Source organism: Sinocyclocheilus grahami, unplaced genomic scaffold (assembly GCF_001515645.1).
Source record: "Sinocyclocheilus grahami isolate Dianchi unplaced genomic scaffold, SAMN03320097.WGS_v1.1 scaffold87.1, whole genome shotgun sequence".
NCBI classification, from domain to species: domain Eukaryota; kingdom Metazoa; phylum Chordata; class Actinopteri; order Cypriniformes; family Cyprinidae; genus Sinocyclocheilus; species Sinocyclocheilus grahami.
In genome coordinates this window covers 52,292-62,158 of record NW_015505266.1, presented here as the reverse complement: position 1 = coordinate 62,158, position 9,867 = coordinate 52,292, and positions in this window count along the sequence as shown.

Sequence of the window (9,867 nt, the reverse complement as noted above, 5' to 3'; positions counted from 1 at the left end):
CAAGCAATATAAACAGCATGTATGGTCAAAAGTTGCCCTTTACCTTTGTTAGATCACATTTATGAATTAAAGTGCTACAGCCTTGTGTGGGAAAGGCAGGGGCAGAAACACAAAACTCACACTTACACTCACACTCTAACAGACTCTCTCTCGTTTACACACACGCACATACACACACATAAACACACATACCCATACTAATAGCAGGCCCAGACAATAGGAGGACAGAGTGAAGGTACACAGGCCTTAAAATTTCCACACTTTTATTACCCCCGGGTCCAGTGGACCCGAACATCCTGTATGTAATATACAGTGGGTACGGAAAGTATTCAGACCCCCTTAAATTTTTCACTCTTTGTTATATTGCAGCCATTTGCTAAAATCATTTAAGTTAATTTTTTTTCCCTCATTAATGTACACACAGCACCCCATATTGACAGAAAAACACAGAATTGTTGACATTTTTGCAGATTTATTAAAAAAGAAAAACTGAAATATCACATGGTCCTAAGTATTCAGACCCTTTGCTCAGTATTTAGTAGAAGCACCCTTTTGATCTAATACAGCCATGGGGGGGGTGTGGTGATTGAAAATTTGTTCTGATATATGTTCTTCACAGAAAAATAGCCAAGGCCAATGAGTATGAGTTTGAAAAAATAATTAATCGTATCATTTTTCTTTTGACAAAAAGTGAAAACAGGTTCCACAGACCCATACACCATACAAGGGTTAAAAAATCTGTCATCATCCCTGTGCCTAAAAACAATAACCCCTCTTGCCTGAATGACTATCATCCAGTTGCCCTCACGTCAATAGTCATGAAGGTCTTTGAGAGACTTGTAAAGAACAACATTTGCTCCTCCATCCCTGATACTTTGGACCCTCTTCAGATTGCCTATCACCCCAATAGATCTACTGAAGATGCCATCTCTCACGTCCTGCACTCTTCCCTCATGCACATTGTCAGCAACAATGGGAACTATGTAAGGCTGCTACTCATCGACTACAGCTCAGCTTTCAATACTATAGTCCCCATCAAGCTAGCTTCTAAACTCATGGACCTCGGCCTGAATTCTTCACTCTGCAACTGGATTCTAGATTTCCTCACTGGTAGACCTCAAGCGGTGAAAGTAGGCCAGTTCACCTCCAACTCCATCACCCTGAACGTGGGAGCTCCACAGGGCTATGTCCTGAGTCCCCTGCTCTACTCTCTCTACACACATTACTGCGTGTCTTCCCACAGCTCCACATCTATTATCAAATTTGCTGATGATACTGTGGTTCTGGGCCTCATTTCCAACAATAATGAGTCCACATTCTTGGATGAGGTAGAGAAACTCACATCATGGTGCTAGGACAAATGTCTCTCTCTGAATGTGAACAAAACTAAAGAGCTGATTGTGTACTTCAGGAAGAGACAGCAGCGGCCCTATACTCCTCTTATGATCAGTGGGACCCCTGTGGAGAGGGTGAGCAGCTTCAAGTACCTTGGTGTAAACATCTCCGAGGACCTGACTTGGACTTCACACATTCAAACTCAGGTTAATAAAGCCAGGCAAAGACTGTACCATCTGCGACAGCTGAGGAAATTCAGGGTTTCGCCAGCAATCCTGAAAACTTTCTATTCAGGGGCCATAGAAAGTGTATTGACTCAGTGTATCTCAGTGTGGTACGGGAACAGCTCCAGTCAAGACTGCAAAGCCCTGCAGAGAGTTGTGCGCTTAGCTGAGCGCATCTCAGGGTCTGCTCTCCCCTCTCTGCAGGACATCTACCTCAAACGCTGCAAAAGCAGAGCTGTTAAAATCATCAAGGTAACTGTCTTTTCATTTTGCTGCCATCTGGTAAGCGCTTCCGAAGCCTGATGGCAAAAACTGAGAGACTTAGGAGGAGCTTCTTCCATTGCCTATCACCCCAATAGATCTACTGAAGATGCCATCTCTCACGTCCTGCACTCTTCCCTCATGCACATTGTCAGCAACAATGGGAACTATGTAAGGCTGCTACTCATCGACTACAGCTCAGCTTTCAATACTATAGTCCCCATCAAGCTAGCTTCTAAACTCATGGACCTCGGCCTGAATTCTTCACTCTGCAACTGGATTCTAGATTTCCTCACTGGTAGACCTCAAGCGGTGAAAGTAGGCCAGTTCACCTCCAACTCCATCACCCTGAACGTGGGAGCTCCACAGGGCTATGTCCTGAGTCCCCTGCTCTACTCTCTCTACACACATTACTGCGTGTCTTCCCACAGCTCCACATCTATTATCAAATTTGCTGATGATACTGTGGTTCTGGGCCTCATTTCCAACAATAATGAGTCCACATTCTTGGATGAGGTAGAGAAACTCACATCATGGTGCTAGGACAAATGTCTCTCTCTGAATGTGAACAAAACTAAAGAGCTGATTGTGTACTTCAGGAAGAGACAGCAGCGGCCCTATACTCCTCTTATGATCAGTGGGACCCCTGTGGAGAGGGTGAGCAGCTTCAAGTACCTTGGTGTAAACATCTCCGAGGACCTGACTTGGACTTCACATACCCAAACTCAGGTTAATAAAGCCAGGCAAAGACTGTACCATACCATCTGCGACAGCTGAGGAAATTCAGGGTTTCGCCAGCAATCCTGAAAACTTTCTATTCAGGGGCCATAGAAAGTGTATTGACTCAGTGTATCTCAGTGTGGTACGGGAACAGCTCCAGTCAAGACTGCAAAGCCCTGCAGAGAGTTGTGCGCTTAGCTGAGCGCATCTCAGGGTCTGCTCTCCCCTCTCTACAGGACGTCTACCTCAAAAGCTGCAAAAGCAGAGCTGTTAAAATCATCAAGGTAACTGTCTTTTCATTTTGCTGCCATCTGGTAAGCGCTTCCGTAGCCTGATGGCAAAAACTGAGAGACTTAGTAGGAGCTTCTTCCCCCAGGCCATCAGGCTCCTAAACTCAAACTCAGTTTCTGATCATCAACATGACTTCACTTAATAATCAGTAAGATATTTAATATACTGACATTGTCACTCGCACACAGCAATTTCTGTAATTTTACTTTTTTTCTTCTATTGCTGCTATGTAACTACCCTGTACAACCTGTTTGCACATTCTTCTCTTGTACATTCCTGCTCATCTTAATATTTATTAAGTCTACAGTATACTGTCCTGCGCATTTTATTTTGTTTTTTATATTTATCTTACTTTTTCCATACCTATATTTATATACAATTTTCTTTGTTTGTATTCTATAATAATTGCACTGTCCATGGAGCGGACCTGACTTATATTTCACTGCTGGTTATACAGTATATTCTCTATATAACCATGTATGTGACGAATAAAAATCTTGAATCTTAAAAAACTGATCTAGGTGATGTATGGAATATGATTAAGAAAATGGGTGGGAAAAGAGTTCATAGAACAATGCCAGTTCTGTCAAGCGGAGATTAAATTACTGTGACAGAGAAGGAAAAATCAAATTTATTAGATAAGGTTTTCACAAGCATACATAATGGTAGTCATCTCAGTGATTATCATAAGAAAAAGAAAGAAGAAACGTTAAGAGATAGTAGACTGGTACTAACTAAAAAGAAAAATGAGAAATGCACCTCTGGATTTGGAATTCAATATGATGAAATAACAAAGAGCTATAAAACTAGGAACTAAAAATTCAGCCCCAGGACAAGATCAGTTGATATATACAATGTTCCATCATCTGCCAGAAGAGGCTCTAAAGGTTATATTAATTATTTAACATGAAAAGAGCAAAAATCCTACCATTTCAAAAACCTGGGAAGGATCCTGGAAATCCTGAAACTATATAGGCCCATTGCTCTAACATCACATCTTTGCAAGTGGATGGAAAAAATTATTGTTCAAAGGTTAACATATTTTATTAGAGAAAAAAAGAGTTAATTTAACAGTCATCAATGTGGTTTTAGAAAAGGTAGGTCTACTACAGATGCTATACTAGAAGAAATTATGGTGCCACTAAATGTCAATTTTTTTTATGGATGACCTTTTAACAGAGGCGGATAGTAGTGAAGTATTTTTACTCTGCTGTAAAAGTACTTCTCAGGTGTCTGTACTTTATCAGAGTGTTTTTCTTTAGAAAACTTGACTTCACAACATTCCAAAGCATAATATTGTACTTTTTTTTTTTTACTGCACTACGTTTCATATTAAATATAATTTAATACTTAATTACATTAGAAATCTATTACTTTCTTACTTTTACTCAAGTAAAAGTAATTCAAAGATTTACTTGAGTACAAGAAAGTACTACATTTTTAATGTTAAAGGTAAAACAAACAACAACTTTTATTTATGAAATGAAGTGCAGTAAAATGTATGACATTATGCTTTGGAATGTAGTGAAGTAAAGTTTTCCAAAGAAAAACACTGATAAACTACAGATACTTTTTAAATGTACTTGAGTAAAGTAAAAATACTTCACTACTGTCCTCCTCTGCCTTTTAATGATCTCCAGATGTGTAATGCCATCTGTTTTTAATATAGATGGATTACCGAGGTTGACCTGTGACCTACGTGGGCGAAATATGAGATTTGTTTAAATTGGGTATGTCAAAGTTCAAAATTGAACATTTCATGCTTGTTTTTGAACGTCCAGGACAGCTGTGGACCACATGTGCACGGTATCGGATGGCACACAATCACAGGGATTTTGGTCAGTCTACATGGATGTGAGAAAGAGATAATGGTTTAAGGACAATATAAAAAAATAAGTAAAAGAATAAACAATTTTAAGAGATCAAAGCATATTGGGTATATATCCCTCTCAAGTTCAAGTTCAAGTTGCTTTATTGATATGACATTTGTGTTACAATACTGCCAAAGCATTTTAGATGTGTAAAATACAGAATATAATTACACTGCCAAAGTAAAAAGGAATCATTAAATGAGTAATAAATGAGAAAAAATTTAATAAAAAATAACTCTCTCTCTCTCACACACACACTAGCATATTCTGGCTGTTTTCTGATTCTCAGCATTATAATGAATTGAAAATAAAGAATTAAAAACTTGGCTTAATGAATAAAATAAATCTTTATAAAACTTTGAGCATAACGAAAATGATTTACATTTTCAGGAGGTTGAGAAATTACATCTTTACACAATGGCAGCAGAGCCTCAAATAAAAGGTTTGCAAATAGTTGAAGCTGAATTATAAAATCTCAGAGTGCAGAGAGCTTTTTTACATGTCTAGCTGTAACAGAGGCAGTGGCGTTAGGATCCATGTGCAGCTTTATTAGTTCACAAGGCAGGTCATACAGGCAAAGATCGGTAACTGATGTTGACACAACGAAGGCTGGGCAGAATCGTAAACAGTGTTCGTGATCAGGGTCGAGGCAGGCGGCAGACAAACAAGAGCATGAATCAACAAGGCAGGCAGGGTCAGAAGAGGTAGGCGGCAAGCAATCGTAAACAGTCCAGGTAATCAACAGATAATCAACACAGGGAAAACACTCAGAAATGTCTGCAAGGCAAAACAAGACTTGGCAATGAGAGCAGGGAAGGCACAGTTTAAATAGACCGGGCAATAGGAAACACCTGTGCAGGTGATTAGTCTCTGGCATGGGGCATTGTGGGAATTGGAGTCCGAAAGGATCGCTCAGTACTCCGGTGATGGTTCCCTCTGGTGGTGATCGGAGGGAGCCACAGAGGCTGAATTTGTGACACTAGCTCACAGAGTGAAATGGGAGTCAGTCGGGGGAGTGGAACAGAAAATTAGAAATGAGGCTGAAAATATTAAGTTACAGCTGGATGTCTGAATACATTCACCCTGCTTGACCAGCGATGTCGCATAAGGATGAAAAATATTTTAAAAACAACACCGGTCATCTGGCAGCTGCTTAGCTTACTCCTTGATTAATTATAGAGATTCAAACATTTACACTCGTTTTAGGCATCGCTAAAAATATAAAAATGCTGTACATTTTACCAGGAGCGGGAAAAAGAGTCTGTCATGTTAGAAAAAGTTATCAGTCGATTGTAATGAGGAACCAGCGATGTTGAAATAAGTAGGCTAAAGGGAAAAAATATATATTTTAGTAGGCAAACGATAAGGGCTATTGTGGGCCCCGACATGTCCAGACATGTCAAATGCCCATGTTTTTTAGAGGCTTTCCATAGACATAATTCAATCAAATTAAATTCACGTTTATTTGTATAGCTTTTCACAAAACAAAAATTTTAATGATATTTTTTATGACATAGCTACGCGGAGCTAACGTCTCGAGAAGAGACAGATCAAATATGTTACTAAATAAATACACGATTGTGATGGTCTGAATGAGAAGCTGATGTTTGATTTCTTCAAGCGGTAGTAGGCTATTTACCATATTTACTAATGGCTAGCGTGCATAGTCTTTTGCGTCGTTTGTAAATATTTCTGCCTTGTATGGTGATTACAATCCACATCGGATCTCAAACAGAAGTTATTTCAAACACTCGCTGCTGTCTGAAAGCTAAAATTATTTTAAAAGTCTTTAATGCTGGTGTTAGCTGTTAACTTTATGAAATGATCCGCGGCGCTGGCGCTCTCCAGACGCAGAGAAACTCCGCCTTTGTTCATAACCACTCCTCTAGCCCCAGCTGGCCTGCTTTGGCCCAAGGTTTTCATCGGGCCAAAAAACCCAGGCCGTTGGCCCTGAGGAATCACCGACGAGGCACGATCAAGCACCATAAGTGACAGTGGAGACGTGACGGGCCCTGGCACGCACTAGCACCCCCGCTTTTCGCCTGACAGTGGAAACACGGCTATTGAGACCAACTATGTGATCACCACTTTTCATACCAAGATATAAATCTTTTAAAAGCATTTATTTCTTTATAGTCTGTGATAAACCCTGTTTCATATAAAAACAAGAAAAAAATAATGTAAAAACCAATTAACAAAAACTCAGCTACATGACATTGCACTCAGTTGGAGTATGTGCTATTTGTTTCTTTACAAATCTGTACATTTATTTCTGAATGTTTTCTTCTGTTTTATTATTCATACTTTATATTTGGATTATTTTAATTGTGGTATGAATGTATATTTTTCTATATCTCTTTTCTTTTGTTCAAATGGTTGGTAAAAGGATAAAAATGGAATGAAATGTTTAGACGATTCACAAACAAAACAGAAATAAGTAATAACTTACTGTTACGTTTTCATAAGATGATGCACAAACAAAACAGAAATAAGTAATAACTAAATGTTACATTTTCATAAATTGATAGATAAACACAAAACATAAATGCTTAAACTGTGTGTAACTGATTCAGTAACTTCTTTATTTTGGATGTTGGCAGATCTGCTTTTCTTTAAGCACAGCAATCCACAATTTGTGAGTCTCCTCCCACAACAACTCACCAGTGAAGCTCCTCCCACAATTCCCTAATAAATGCTGGAATCTCCCCACCAGCCCACAAGTGAAGAAGACAGTTCATGAAAGAACACTGAGAACATGAGTGATCCAGAATCCTGCAGAATGGAACATGAAGATCCTGAAGAACAAAGAGGTTGGTGTTTATTGCTGATTCTTCATTTATGATGCTGAAGATCATTAAGGTTATAGAACTTAAAACTGTTTTCAATTAGATTTAGTGGTTGTAATTAGCAAAGTCTTAAAAGTGTGTGAAATAACATTATGTAAATAATATACCAAACACTTTTTATGAACTGGGTAGAAACTGGAGCCTGAAACAAATTTTTTTCAAGCAAAGGATCAGTGAAAGTAGCAAACATTTATATTCATCATCGTGGTCAGGCAAAATATTATGAGCTCTTTATCTTACACTGATTTTATAATCTTCTAATTACTAGAAAATATTCATATTTTAATGAATATGATAGTATAATTAATTCAACCATGTTTAAACCAGGAAATGATTCAGAAGAGGAAGAGTGAATTATACAGGGATGTATATAAGATCATAAGCCTTTGTCTTGGCAATGTTATCAAAGAGCTAATAATGTGTTGCTAATCGTACACAAACCATGTTCATGTTTGCCATCTCAGTTTTTTTTAAGTTATGGTAATATTAAATAGTTATAATCAATGTCAATATTATATTTAAACATTTAATAGTTCTTTCTACAAAACATGGGATTTGTGATTATAATGTTTTAAAAACAATAATTAGAAGATCAATATATCCAATTAAAGTTGCAGAGACATAATTTATATTATGTTATATTATATTAATTTATAAAAAATCATCAAAACAATCATAATTTTCTATAGCAAATGTCTTTGAATTCATGATTTACTTAAAGTTAAACCTTTACTTTCAATTTAGATCTGATGGAAGAGAGCGAGGAGAGCGAAGATCTGAGTGAAGCGGAGCAGAAACATGCCAAAACTGGTCATTTGAGTCGCTCACAGACTAAAAGCAATTTCTTACAGAGAAGAACAGCCAAAAAGTGCACTTTATTATATAAAATGCATGTTTTTTTCAATAACGTTTTAATTATAGTAACTTTATTAGGACTTTGGAAACTAAAATACACAAATATGCAACTAACCGTCAAACATTTTTAATGACCGTGATTAACCTGTGACCTCAGAAATGAAAATAAGAGAATGGTGAGATTGTCCTGAAATGTTCACCAGATGTTCAATGCCATCTGTTTGTAACATATATCCGGAGTGCCATATTTAACCTGTGACCTCCATCATGAAGTAGGATATTGTCCTTTAATGATCAGCGGATGTGTTATGCCATCTGTTTGTAACATATATCCGGAGTGCCATATTTAACCTGTGACCTCCATCATGAAGTAGGATATTGTCCTTTAATGATCAGCAGATGTGTTATGCCATCTCTTTGTAACATATATCCGGAGTGCCATATTTAACCTGTGACCTGCATCATGAAGTAGGATATTGTCCTTTAATGATCAAACTATACCAGACTATAGGAAACAGGGGACCATCTCTCTCTCTCTCTCTCTCTCTCTCTCTCTCACTCACACACACACACACACACACACATGCACACACGCGCTCACACACACACACACCCTCAGGCAGACTACAGACCCTGCTTGTTCCTTGTTCCTACAGGCCCTTTCCAGACAAGGGAAGTGTATATAACACAATCTCTGGTCACTTTAACTCATATGGTCTCTGTGTGTCTGTGACCACCGGATGTAGGTCAGACATGCAGGCCTCAGGATCGTGAGAGAATGCCATGGTTGTTGAAAATAATTAAAAACATTGCCGGCAGCTGTTCAAGCATTGAATTGCTTATAGAAGCCTTACACGCATATGCGAACATAAGTCTTCTTTGTCTGTCCGAAGCTGAGCAGATGTTTGCGACCCCAGGGGCACCGTTATGTGACCTCAGGATGCGAGAGAGATTTCCGAGCGGACAATATCAGAAAAATATCAGAGATATCTCAGACCATAGCCCAGCTCTGGAGCATATAAATTGCTTGGCGCTATTCCAAAAATCAGTTTTAAACAATTGCTCTACATCTTTTTTCGTCAATATTCAAGATGGCGCAGGACCGGCATGAATTTATGCTTTGAAGAATGTAAAACATTTGCAGCTGATTACAATTGATAAATAGGATTAGAATTTCACAGATGTGCAAAAACTATTTGCTGTGGAATATTCTGCATTCTACGAAATAGATCAATTTGGTAATTATATTTCTATACATTTCTAATATTTTTTATATATTTAGGTATTCATTGTTAACTGACTTTTATTGGTGACTTTTAGCGAGAGCTGCAATAGTCGACGTCTGCGGAGAAGGTGAGCCAGCCTAAGGCACACCTGTAATATGGCAAAGGAGAAGTGCTCACTAACACAGATTTAGACAGATTTGTGAACAATATTTGAGAGAAATAGGCCTTTTGTGTACAT